Source organism: Oryctolagus cuniculus, chromosome X, assembly GCF_051225735.1.
Source record: "Oryctolagus cuniculus isolate XC-2025 breed Fujian yellow rabbit chromosome X, ASM5122573v1, whole genome shotgun sequence".
In the NCBI taxonomy this organism is placed as follows: domain Eukaryota; kingdom Metazoa; phylum Chordata; class Mammalia; order Lagomorpha; family Leporidae; genus Oryctolagus; species Oryctolagus cuniculus.
In genome coordinates this window covers 17,885,874-17,898,796 of record NC_142888.1, presented here as the reverse complement: position 1 = coordinate 17,898,796, position 12,923 = coordinate 17,885,874, and the positions used below count along the sequence as shown (strand labels likewise).

The window sequence follows — 12,923 nt, the reverse complement described above, 5'->3', positions numbered from 1 at the left end:
CCGCGTTCTTTTTGTGTTGCAGTGCAAGTGTGTGATTGACTTGCACAGTGTGCTAATGTAGACCCATTTTTACAGGATGAGACCTAGTATAGTCTAGGGACTTGAAATGTATGTCTGAAATCCTCCCTATAGTATGTGTCCCCTGCTTTAAAAGCTGTCATGCTGCAAGTTCCAATTGAGTTAAAGTTTTATATTCCACTGTACTTTTTATATCCCCCCAATAGCAGTCTGTTCTTTGTTTACTGAAGAGAACGTCTATGTCATAAAATGGTGCAGAATCATTGTTTTATTATACTTTCCTTTTACAACAGCAGAAATGAATAGTTCATCTGTCAATGTCCAACAGCCCCTACCCCCAGCAATACTTACATGCAAATGTGTCAGCACTTGGTAACAGCAGCCCCACTCCCCTGTTAAGAAATGATCTGCACAAATAATTGACGGCTAAATCAGTTCTTAACCACATAGCATCCAATCAAAAGCTGATTTTAGTTTTTCCCACAGGCATATCACTTGAGATGAGATAGATGATGTTGATCTCGGAGACAGTTGCTGAGAACTTGTACAAAGTATGTGGTTTACTTTGAAGAGCGAGACCCAGTAGTTTCATGTTCCTTCTTCCTTGTATGTCTGTCCAAATGGTACACATTATACCATTTTGAGACAAAAGTATGACACAGATTTCTTCATACCTCTCTTTGTCATTCAAACATTGCCTCTTCCATGTGGCTGCACATAGACATGCATGTACACACCCATACACATGCTTCTGTTTTGCGCTTACTTGTAAACCTCAAAGAAATCTCCAAACTGTTAAGATACCATTCCTTAGCGTGAGCACGTGACTATTCACTATCCCTATGGTATCTTCATTTTGCAGTGCTCAGAATTTAGTGAAACCAGAAGGTTGAGTCCTCAGAGATTAAATATATTCTGTATAAAATATCACTTAATTGCTGTTACTTATAAAGAAACCTAGAATAGCCTGATTTGACTAATCTCTACCTAAGGTACTTGAATTCTAACAAATGGGCTTATTGCTTTAATCACCCCAAGATTGATTGATATAAATGTAATTATCCTCATTTTACAGATGAATAAACTGAGCCTGCTTCTGTCTCTATATTTGCAATATGAATTGAGCAGCTGTGCCAATTATTTTGATAATTCAAATCATAATATCCACCATTTGGAGATAGGAAAAGAGGATTAGAGGGCTTGAATTATTCTAATTAACCATGTACATGAGTATAATCGCCTCTAGATAATCGCTGATTTCTCCACTTCACTTGTCATCTACAGGTAATGTCACAGAGCAGTAACACATCTCTCTGCCTCAGTTTGTTGATGACTAGAATTGGCAATAAATACCAAGATTCTTATCTCAGTACCTAAATAAAAATGAATTCATCACATTTTAAGAACATAGAAAGACTGAATGTGGCTTTACCATAACCTTTTGTTTGCTATTACTTTCAATTGCTAAAAGGATTAGCACAGTACTCCTATACTAATTTTTTTAGAACTAGGAATACTTGAGGCCAGCATTGGCGTGCAGCAGGTTAAGCTGCCACCAGCTACATCAGCATCCCATATATCACAGCGCTGGTTCTAGTCTGTTCCACTTCTGATCCAGCTTCCTGCTAATGCACCTGGGAAAGCAGCTGAGAATGGCCCAGATACTTAGACCCTTGCCACCCTCATGGGAGACTCAGATGCAGTCCCAGGATTCTGCCTCAGCCCCAGCCATTGCCTCCACTTGGGGAGTGAACCAGCAGATGAAAGATGTCTCTGTCTCTCCCTCTCTGTGTGCTTCTAAATAAATCATTTTAGAAAAAGAAAGAAAGAAGGATACTTTCTGAAGAGTCATTTCTCAAAGAAAAATATCTTAGGTCTAATGTAAGAATAGATAGAAAAGAGCACTGAATAGCTAATTTCACAAGATGTGGCATCAGAGGGCTGGTGCAGTGTAAAAGGTAAAGCTGGCATTCCTTGTGGGCACCAGTTCATGTCCCGGCTGCTCCGCTTCTGATCCAGTTCCCTGCTAATGGCCTGGGAAAAGCAGCAGCAGAAGGCCCAAGTAGTTGGGGCCCTGTCACCCACATGGGAGTCCCAGATGAAGCTCCTGTCTTTGGTCGGGCTCAGCACTGGCCATTGCAGACACTTGGGGGGTGAACCAGTGGATGGAAGATCTCTTTCTCTTTCTCTTTCTCTTTCTCTTTCTCTTTCTCTCTCTCTCTCTCTCTCTCTCTCTCTCTCTCTGTGTGTGTCTTTCTCTCTGACTTTAAAATAAATGCATTTTATTTTTTAATGATTTGTTTATTTGAAAGTCAGAGTTACACAGAGAGAAAAGGAGAGGGAGAGAGAGAGATCTTCCATCCACTGGTCCACTCCCCAGATGGCCACAATGGCCAGAGCTGTGCCAATCTGAAGCCAGGAGCCTGGAGCTTCTTCCGGGTCTCCCACGTGGGTACAGGGGCCCAAGGACTTGGGCCATCTTCTACTGCTCTCCCAGGCCATAGCAGAGAGTTGTATCAGAAGTGAAGCAGCTGGGTCTCGAACCGGCACCCATATGGGATGCCGGTGCTGCAGGTGGCGGCTTTACCCGCTATGCCACAGTGCCAGCCCCAAAATAAATGTCTTCTAAAAATGTGATGACATAACATAAACATTATATTCATCATTCTTATCTCTACTGAAAATTATTTTTAAAGTTATATTGCTGAAGACATTGCAATTCCTTCTCATGCTCTGAAAGTCTCTATCTTTTAGAGCAAGAATTTAAGAATTTCACAAAACATTCTAAATGTTTGCCTTTTTCTAAACTGATACTAAAGTCCCACTCTACCCCAATCCAATTTAATATATTACAAATGATATTGGAAAATTAGTTTAATGATTCTCTGGGACAGTTTTTAAAAACAGCAGGGTTAAATTTATTTTACTTGTATGCAGTGCAGTTGCTACTTTCTTCTTAAATAAAAGGATGCATGAAGTCAAATTAAAAATGTTTTGCATGTGTTTATGACAAGAACTTTAATCAAAGAGGGGATAGATGAGGCTTACTAGGGTGGCTGCAATTTCGTTGTCCAGTGCTCTGTTAGAAAGGACATTAGGTGCAATGGTGTGAGGTTAATATTTCTTAAATGCCACTTCTATTGTGGAATTCCTCTACTCGAAAACCTCCAATGATTCCTCACTGCCTTCTGCATCATGTCTTTGCTTGATCATCTGGTGTTCAGACGCCTAACATTTTGGCCCCAGCCTCCTTCCTAATTTGATCACAGTCATCATCATTCTGCTCGCACAGAGCTGCCCTCCCCCACACTGCCCCAATAACTATGGTATTCTGACCTCCACACTTTGGTTTAAACTCAGTCCTTTCCTTAGAATTCCTTCTCTCTCATGATTATGGTATCCGTCCTATTCATCCTCAAACTTTCAGTGCATATTCTTGGTCTTCACTGACACTTCCCTTGAATATGGTTGCTTTAAAATTATATTCTTCAGAATCCTGTTAGCATAAAGTCTGTTGTCCATAGACTATTTTTTTCATTTACATATTGTCTCCTATTATTGGGCAATGTATTTTTGAGCATGCATGGTCAGACCTGAAGGTTATCTCCCCAGCTGCATTTTAAGTTCATTGAAAGTTCATTGACATCATTGAGGATGCTCTTTTATATCATCTGCTGTCACACATAAAGCACGTTCCTTACTATAGTGGATTGTGCATAGAGTTCTGTCAATAAATATTTACTGCCTATTGGAATGATCGATGCTTGATTACCTGTCAGTTCTAACCTCTTTTATCTGGAATTTCTACAGGCAATGGATAGTATCTTTAGGATCCCAAATCAAGAGTATTCTATACCAGGCAAAATATTCTAAATAATTCCTTCACATAGTTATGCTTTGCTACTCATAGTTTGTCATTTATCTCATTTTTTATTACTTAAGTTCACTCATGATTCAATTTTCTATATAGGATGTTCTGAATAGATAAAAGAAAATTGTTCTTGATTAGTTGAAGATAGAAGGATTCGGAAATGGTGTTATTCAAAAGAGAACAAGGAAAAATGAGCAGAAATAATATCAAAATATGAATAATTTTAGTTTGATTTTTCCCTTTCCTTTAAAATTTGTTAGAAAAAAAGTATATTGCTTATGTTATCAAATCATAACGTCAAAAGAGTGTGATGCAAATGACAAAAACTGATCTGAAAACTGCCCCAATTATCCTTTGATAATATGCTAAATTTATAGAACAATGAAGTCTCAAGAAATGTGAACAATGTGGAATAAAATAGATTCAGTGTTGAAGAGCTAAAAATATCAGTGCCCTTTGTATCAGTTTATAAATGTATTTGCAAATCATTATCAACAAATTGTAGCCTAAAATTCTTCTTTCTTCTTGACTTTAAAATTATATTTCAAAATCCCCAATTTAGACCACATTATTTACTTACTAGCTTCTAAAACTGGAAGTTTTCATGTTAAAGTTTTTTTGTAAAATTACAAGGGAATCAATCCCTTAAATTTCCCATGGTAGAGTAGCTTGGAAAGCATCATCTTAATCTCTTTTTCAATAAAGGAAAATAATTTATTTTAAAATAGCACAATAATAGTACATTGGTTTGGCATTATACCATTACAAAGAAGGCATCATATTTGGTAGATTTAAGGTATATTTTCTAAGCCCCCAAGAATCAACAACTAAGAAAAACAGCACTAAAAAGAAGTAGAGCAATAAACGTCACAAACTCTCATGCTTTTTTTATTTTGAATAGTTAATAATTTCTTAAATAGTCATTAGATTTTTCATTTTTAAAGTTAGCCATGGGTGGGCATTTGGCACAGAGGTTAAGAAACTGCTTGGGACAGCCATATCCCATGTCAGAATGCCTGGTTCAAGTCCCAGATCTTCAACTTCCAATCCAGCTTCCTTGCTAAAGTACACCCACATGGGAAACCAAATGGAGTTCTGGGCTTCTCATTTTGTCCTGGCCCCAACCTCTGCTGTTGGGGGAATGAAACAGCAACTGAAGGATCTCTCTCTCTCTCTCACTCACTCTCACTCTCACTCTCCCTTTCAGATAAAGTAAAAATACATAAAATCTTAAAATAGCCAAATGAGCAATACTATTTTTTAAAGTATATATTTATTAGAGAGAGAAAAATTGATCTCCCATATGCTGGTTCACTCCCCAAATGGCTACAGTGGCTGAGGCCGGGCAAGTATTAAGGTACAAGTCAGGAACTCAATCTAAATCTCCCAAGTGGCTGGCAGAGATCCAATTACTTAAGTTATCACTGCTGCCTTCCAGGGTCTGCATTAACAGGAAGCTAGGGTCAGTGCGCTGAAGCAAGTAATCAAACCCAGGTACCCCAGTGGGGAATGTGAGCATCTTAATCAGTAGGATAAAGCTTGCTACTCAATAATTTTTAATACAGGTAAATACTACTTGAAACATGGACATGTGTTCTAGTAACTTCTACACCTTTCCAATTAAATGTATCTGGGTTTTGAATCATTGCTTCCTTTTATCTGGTCAATCAACACTTATCTTGTGGATATTTGTGTATGTATTTCTGGTAATGGGCCAAAAATTGAGGGTATCTGACTTAGAAAGAATAAAGTATAGAAAGGAATGGAATTACGAAAAACTGCTCCTTGTAGCTTCAGATTTTCCAGGCTTTGCACTTCTTCATTGTCCTTATAAAATATAAACATGTCAAACTTATTTTTGAAAAGCAACTGTAGTACAATTATTATGCATCAGTATCAAAAATAAGCCATAACCTGTTTTGACTATGACTAAGCTTATTGTCCATTATTTCCCAAGAATCTTAGACTCTGGTCAGCCCATTTGAGATTTTATTTCATTTCTGTGCCTTTGTTCATGCCTTTCTTTCCTTTGCAATGCCTTTCTCCTGTTCTAGCTAAATTTTGCAAGATTCAGCTGCAATGCCATCCCTTATGTGAAAGCCTTCCTGAGAATTCCCATACACAGTCACATTTTAGTTGTTATGATTCATTTTAGTTGTTACTGTCACTACCATTTACTTTGGTACTGTTGCTGGATACTTTCTTAGATCCACTTTAACTTCCTGTTCTACCCTAGGAGGCAATGTTCTTGCCTGTCTGTTGCCTGGATCCTTCTAATGGGATAAACCAGGATATCAGCGGGTAAGAACAGAGGGTCAAGTGCTGGCTAGGTCCCTTTACTGACAGCAACAGCTCTAGTCACGAGGTCTTCTCCCTGCATCTGCTTTTCAGATCTAACTGCACCCTCCCTCAAACGTTGGGGAAAACTCCCTATCCCAGTTGGAGTAGCCCATTTGTTCATTGAAAAAACCCTTAGTTTATAAATGTTGTTAATTTCCCCTTTTGTATTCCCTTATTATATTTTTATCCCATTTAACCACACTTGTATTATAATTAAAGTGTAGCTACACTGTATTATACTATAACGTGGGTACATTTTAGTTATTTCACACAGTATCACACCAATAATCATTGGTGCTGATGGGATCTGACCTCAGAACTACTGCAAGCTGTTAGCTTTAGTTCTGGTATTTTTTTTTTAATCCAGAAGAGATTTTTTTTTCCTTTAAAACATATTCTTTAAGCTTCAGGATTGTTTCTTCCAGAAAGTTTGAATACACTAAGCAAGAGACACTAATTGACATCATTTAATTCATGTTCAGATGTGTTCTTCCCTATCAACCATTAATCAGTGCTTCAGCCAAGATGCACAGCTTTTATCCTCTGCTAATTTCAGGACTGACATCAAGATCTGGTACATAGTTTGTGGAATACATTGAGAAATCAAATGCAGAATGCCGTGTTATGAAAATTATTAAGAATTTAGCAATGGCAAAAGTAGAGCATTAAACATAGCATGAGAACCTTCTAATACAGAGCAATGTATTCAACTGCCCAAGTTACACACCCATGAATCTGGCCCTGATTAAAGACTCTGCCCTACCCAGGGCACTTGCTACTCAAAGAGGTTGGAGAACCTTTTGCCTTGACTTTGCTATCTTCCATAGTATAAAAACCAGAAGTTCCTTTTGCTGTGTCTTCCAGCAGGCCTAGTTGTTGGGGGTGTTAAATACAAAGGATTCCTATTGGTTTCTTTGATATGCTACAGTTTTTGAGCTACATGTGTAGAATGGAACCATCCATAATCATGTAATACATCTAAATAATCATCTTTCCCTCTATTTGAATTCTGTGCTCATTGAAAATAATAACCATGCCTTTTTTTAAGTAGCAGTGGTTTCTAAGTAGAGGTAATTTTAAAATGCTAATTTACTTGAATTGAATCGTAAGAGGTCAACCTAGGGGAAGCATGAGGAGACCTGTGTTACTAATATAGAGTAATTGAGTTACACAAGCAGGTGATAGTGTGATGAATCATCGTGTTATGTAGATTTGAAGGGTTTGTTGAGAGGCTTAAGGTCTAGAAGAGCAAAAGTGTATGTGTTAGCTTGAGCCCGAGATTCAATGTGGCAAAACAGGATAAAATGGGAAAATATTTTGTTAGAGGAACTGTCTTTGCAAAAGGAAAAAGAGAGGTACCCAGGGGAGGTAGAGAGCCATTTTCTGGAGAGGCAAGTCTGACCCCCAGTGCAGGAGAGAGGGAGAGATGACTGAGTGGAAGCATCCCTATGTGTTGCCCAGTCTAAGGAAGATTTAGCAATGCTGTTTGGGAGTCACTGAGCCAGAGTCAGCCAGAGAAGTCTCATGTCTACCAAGAAGGCACCGCTTTAGTGTCCTCACCACATTTGGTCATTTGTGAGAAGCAGTCTGTGGGAAGCTTGGCTTTGGTACGGTGCAGTGATGGGTTTCAATATACAATAGCTGGTGTCCTCAGCCAGTTAGATCCTGGTAGCACAAGACCTGCAGGTTCTTAGGGTCACCACAGTAGATATTAGCAGCAGTGGTGCTTGACACTGTTTTGTATAATATATGTTGGAAGATCTGAAGACCACTTAAGCTTGATTCATTCAGAAGAAACTTCGCAATACCTCAGTTTGGTTAGACACCTCTGCCATATGCTTCTGTAATGCCCCATGTTTCTCCTACTATAATACTCATCTCAATTTATTGTAATTGCTTATTTCTGGCCAGTCCTTGCTACTAGTTCATTTTCTCTTTGAGGAAAGGATTTTTTTTTCTCCTTCTCTGCTGCATCCCCTGTGGCTAGCTTAATGACTGCCATAACAGAAGCACTAAAAAATGTTTGCTGAAACTCAAATTGGAGGACAATCTACAAGATTCCTGACCTCTATTCTTCAAAACCATCGATGTTATCAAGTTCAAAGAAAGGCAAATAACTATTTAAGATTAGAGAAGGCTAAAGATATATGACAACTAAATGCAATACATGCTCCTAGACCAGGAAATGAAAATATAGCTATCAAGGCTATTATATAAAGGATAATTATCATAGTGTGAATAAACAGTGTAGATAAGATTGTAATAATAAGGCCATGTTCAATTCTGTGACTTAGAAGTTGATCTGAGGTTAAGAAAATATCTTTGCTCTTAATAAATAAATACTGAAATATTTATCAGTAAAGCCATATGATATATACCAATTATTTTCAAGTGGCTCATATTAGTTATATCTATGTCAAAAAATAGATGATTAATAGATAAAAAGAGATAGATACAGACACATATATACATACAGGGAAGAAGGAGGATGATAGAATGACAAATGGCAAATTTGTTGGGGCAAAATAGGAACAATTGTTAAATTTGAGACTGTGGATAAAGTTACAGGGGAGTTCTTTAACAAATAACATGCTTTTTAAAACAGTGTTTCTTCAGTGAGTAAAGGAAAAAAGGTAACCGGAGTTGGAAGGTGTTTATGGAGAAGTTACCATTGGAAGTGCTGGTAGAACACTGAGAGAGGTAGGGAAGCCTTGCCAAGTAGGCAAGTATCCAAGTCAGTTTAAAATGTAAATGAGAAGCGAAGAAGTGGAGGGCAATAAAGACCATATTTGGCCCATTGATTTGGAGAGGCAGCTGAATGCAAGAATGGGAGCCAGAGTGAAGATGCTCACTGATGCAGTTGCAAGTTAGATAGGTGATTAGCGTCCTCACAGGTAAAACCTTTGCAGTTACTAGAAAGGCAACTCATAGGCTTATTTGAATCCAAACAAAAATTATTCTACAAACTATGCACCTTGCCAATGTTTAATGCTATTTTCTTAAAGTTGTAAGTAAAACAGTACAAGGGTCCACATTATTGCATTTCCATTTAAGTCATATTTATTTCCTGAAAGTTGGCTTGTGTTGTAAGTTGTAACTATGAAGAGATTGTTGGTTTTTTTTTTTTTCCAGAAAAACATAAAAGTATATGACAACTTTTGTTGTTAGGGCACCTTCTTATAGTTATGAGTACAAATACTAAATATTCACTGAAAATATAGAATTTTTGTTTGACTATTATTCAGGTAGAATTCCATTTTAATGAATGCAATAAATTGTAATTCTTCCTAAGAGCCTAAAATGACCTACTTAGAGTATATGTGGTTTCATTGTTGAGCTCCCTTTTTCATAGGATTGCTATTTATAACCACTTCCCTCAACCCTGGGGGGACTTAGTAGGATTAAAGACTTCTAACTCACTTTGTATTTGAAGATTTTTTTTTTCCTCCATCTTTGCCCAGCTAGTGGAAACCATGATGAATTCTCATCTCCAAGGGGTAAGCTATTGTTAGTAAAGCCCAGTAGTTTATAGCTCCTTAGAAATAGCATTGATTCCTTCCTGCTACTGTGCTTTGTCTTCTAGAGTGCTAGAATCCATGTAGACACAATCTATTATCATGCTTAGGCACTGTTAAGCATGTAATGATTTTAGTTTTATTCACTTATGTTGTTTGTGTCATGGATGTCTTGGTTCATGTCAAAATAATAAATGCAGCTAGTATTCTCACTTAGTATGACTACAGCTGGAATGAGGAAATTAAATGGTAGAAGACAGGAGGTCATATGAGGATGAAGACTAGAGTAGGAACAGTGTGTTCGAGAGAGAAGCATCAGATAAGGCCAGCAGTTTAGGGGCAGAGAATAGAATTTCATAGATGGAGAACTCATCTCTGATATGTGAGTGGCTCAGTGGCACAGAGATGAGGACCATTGTGTTGCAGTTGATTTCTCAACAGTGTTGCAATGGATTCGTTTCTGAGAGGAGTGTGGTGGGGGCAAGAGGCGCGGAGTCACCACACAGACCCTGGGAGTCGGGTGAAAGCCGGCTTGAGGCAAGGAGCCCGCAGACTCGTTTATTTCAGTTGGTACAACATCTTATATAGCCAAGACCAGCCAGTCTGGTCAAGGGGTGGTCTATGCCCCAACCAATCACAGCCTGTTGCCAGGCAGTTTCCAAAGCCATCCAATCACAGCTGTTGCCAGGCAGTTTCAAATCCATCCAATCATAGCCTGTTGCCAGGCAGGCTCCATTGCCAGGTGGGTTTCAAAGCCATTCCTGAGTAACTGACGCTCGCTTGCCAGTGGCCACCTTGGCATGGCCTTCTCATTCCACCACACCATTGCATTTGAGAAGTTATGAAATTATAAAACTAAATGGTCAAGAAATTACAAGAGCAAATGAAAAGAATATAGTTGAAACCAAATGAAAAGAAAAATGATCCTTGCTCTCCCTGTATGCTTACGTTCTGTTCTTTAGCAAGAAGCTCTTTCCATCACTGTTTTATATCTTAATAAAAAAAATACTTGTGCATATACCATATTCAAATCTGGAAAGAAACCAAAGGAGAAAATTCACATTCTGGTATCAGCGGAAACCACTGAGGGCCTATTGGTGTCTGACAAATTACATAACTATATATATATATTATTATTTCATAGTGTCTTTGTTGAAATGAATATTTGTATTTGTTGACCAAAGAGTGAGATGAAAAAAGTTGCAATTTTGTTTTGAAATGCTTTTGACATGCCTAGAGGTATTGCAGTTGTGAGCTGCCTCAGATTTTAAGGAGGCTGCTTCAAAGAACGTCATTAATAATCTTCTCAGGTGCTTACAAAGCATGTGTCTGTCAGCAGAATTAGAGAATCACCCAACTAGAGAACAGGTTTTACAATACCCGGAGACCCATTTTGTTCATTAGAGAGGAAAATGACTTGTTTTAAGTCTAAATTGACATGCTTGCTAATTTCAGCAGTAAAAGCTGTTCATTGTGGTCAGGTTTAATTTTGAGCCTGGGAAGGTTCAGATTAAAGTTGATCAAGTTACTTTTACAACATATTTCTTAAATGAACTTTTAAATGCTAAAAGAAGGAGACATTAGAGCAAATGTTGGGTAATATATATATCTAAAAGTGAGGAGCAGTGAGTAGACTGAGGGTGAACTGATAGAAATAAAGAAAAATAACCTAATAAAGATAATACATGTTATATATAAGCTTCCAAGGCTTAAAAATAGTTTTTAACTTACATTACACACCATACCCTACTGCATTTTTTTCACTACTGCATTTATAGCACCTAGAACATAGCCTAGCATTTGAAAGATATTTATGAAAATGAATGAATGAGTTTTTGTACTTTGCTAGCTATATGGAAAATTCTTTGTTAACTTTGAGGTGAAATTGGACTTTATCTGAGGTTGATGGTTAAGCCTATTTTTTAAAATCTAGTGAATATATTCAAACATTTGGGAGCAGGCAGTTGCAAAGCTGCTTTTTCGCTTGCTCTGCCGTCGATGGCCAGAATTTCACATTCTAACCCTGGAAAACATCTTACTTTGTAAAATCTGTCTATTACTATGTGGTTCCTACTTTAAAATTTGTTCAGTACTCTCCAACTGACTTATGCCACTTACTTCAATAGCTGTCTTTGGCAATTTGTTCCATATTTCAAACACCCTTTTGTGTAAAGAAACCATAAAAGTTAGAAACCTGAAAATTGGATTTTTCTTCTGAGCAATCACAACTTAGAAATGTGGAAAATTTGTTAAAAGTTAGCCCCTCCAAGTTTTCAATACAGAGAGAAAAATGCTCAACATAGCTGTATCATGTTTGAATCTGTTTTTCCTGTTGTTTTAGTATTACCAACAGGAATTGAGCTTAAATCAGAAAGCCTATCTCCCTGTCTCATCGCAAACAAACAAATTCTGCAGCATGATCAAACTTTGGTCTTTCCAAAGCCAAAAATCATTGGAAAAGCATCAAGAGTCAAAGGACGTAGCAGAAAACTAAGATTCAAACACATTACTATGTTTTGTGTCTTCAGTTTGCTCAGCCTCTTGTTCTAGTAGAAAAATTACCAGAGTTAAAGTCAGAACTTCTGGCTTAGTTCTTGGTGTGGTTATTATGAGAATGAAAGTGAGAGAATTTGTCTAAAATACCTATCCTCTGTGGGAGCACTTCAAAGTGTTCATGGAAATGCATATTATGAGAAAACTATGAATGGACTTAAAAATATTTTGCACTAAAATATGCATATTTTAATTCCATTTTCCACAAAGTACCTTTTTGAAGTACCCTTGTATGGTTGTAAACTAATAGTAACTATTAATTTTACTTTCTCCAACTATACGAGAACTTACTTAGTTTTAGAACAAGATCAAGGCAGATATATTTTGTAACTATTTTTATAAATGCATCTGATTTTTTCACCCTTACTGTAGAGAAACTAAGATGACAGACAATAGATGGATGCTTGAAAAGAAGTTGGAATTTCTTAGTGACTTCGATGTCTAACTACTTATTTTTAAAATCACTGGCTTTATTGTGTTTGGTATTTATTTTTCTCAAGCTGTATTAAATCAGGACCATTTATAATATGGAGGAATATGAATACCAGCATCTAGTCTGATGCTTCCCCAACTTGCCTAACCATAAAAGTTAAGTAGAAATGTGTTTAAAAGGTAGATTTCTAGTT

The 12,923-nt window shown here is 37.3% G+C and overlaps 1 protein-coding gene across 14 annotated transcripts in view; it reads left to right on the top strand.

Annotated features, from left to right (window-relative positions):
• Positions 1–12,923, top strand: part of DMD (dystrophin) — a 2,249,390-nt gene that overhangs the window by 1,624,382 nt on the left and 612,085 nt on the right. The window lies entirely within an intron of this gene.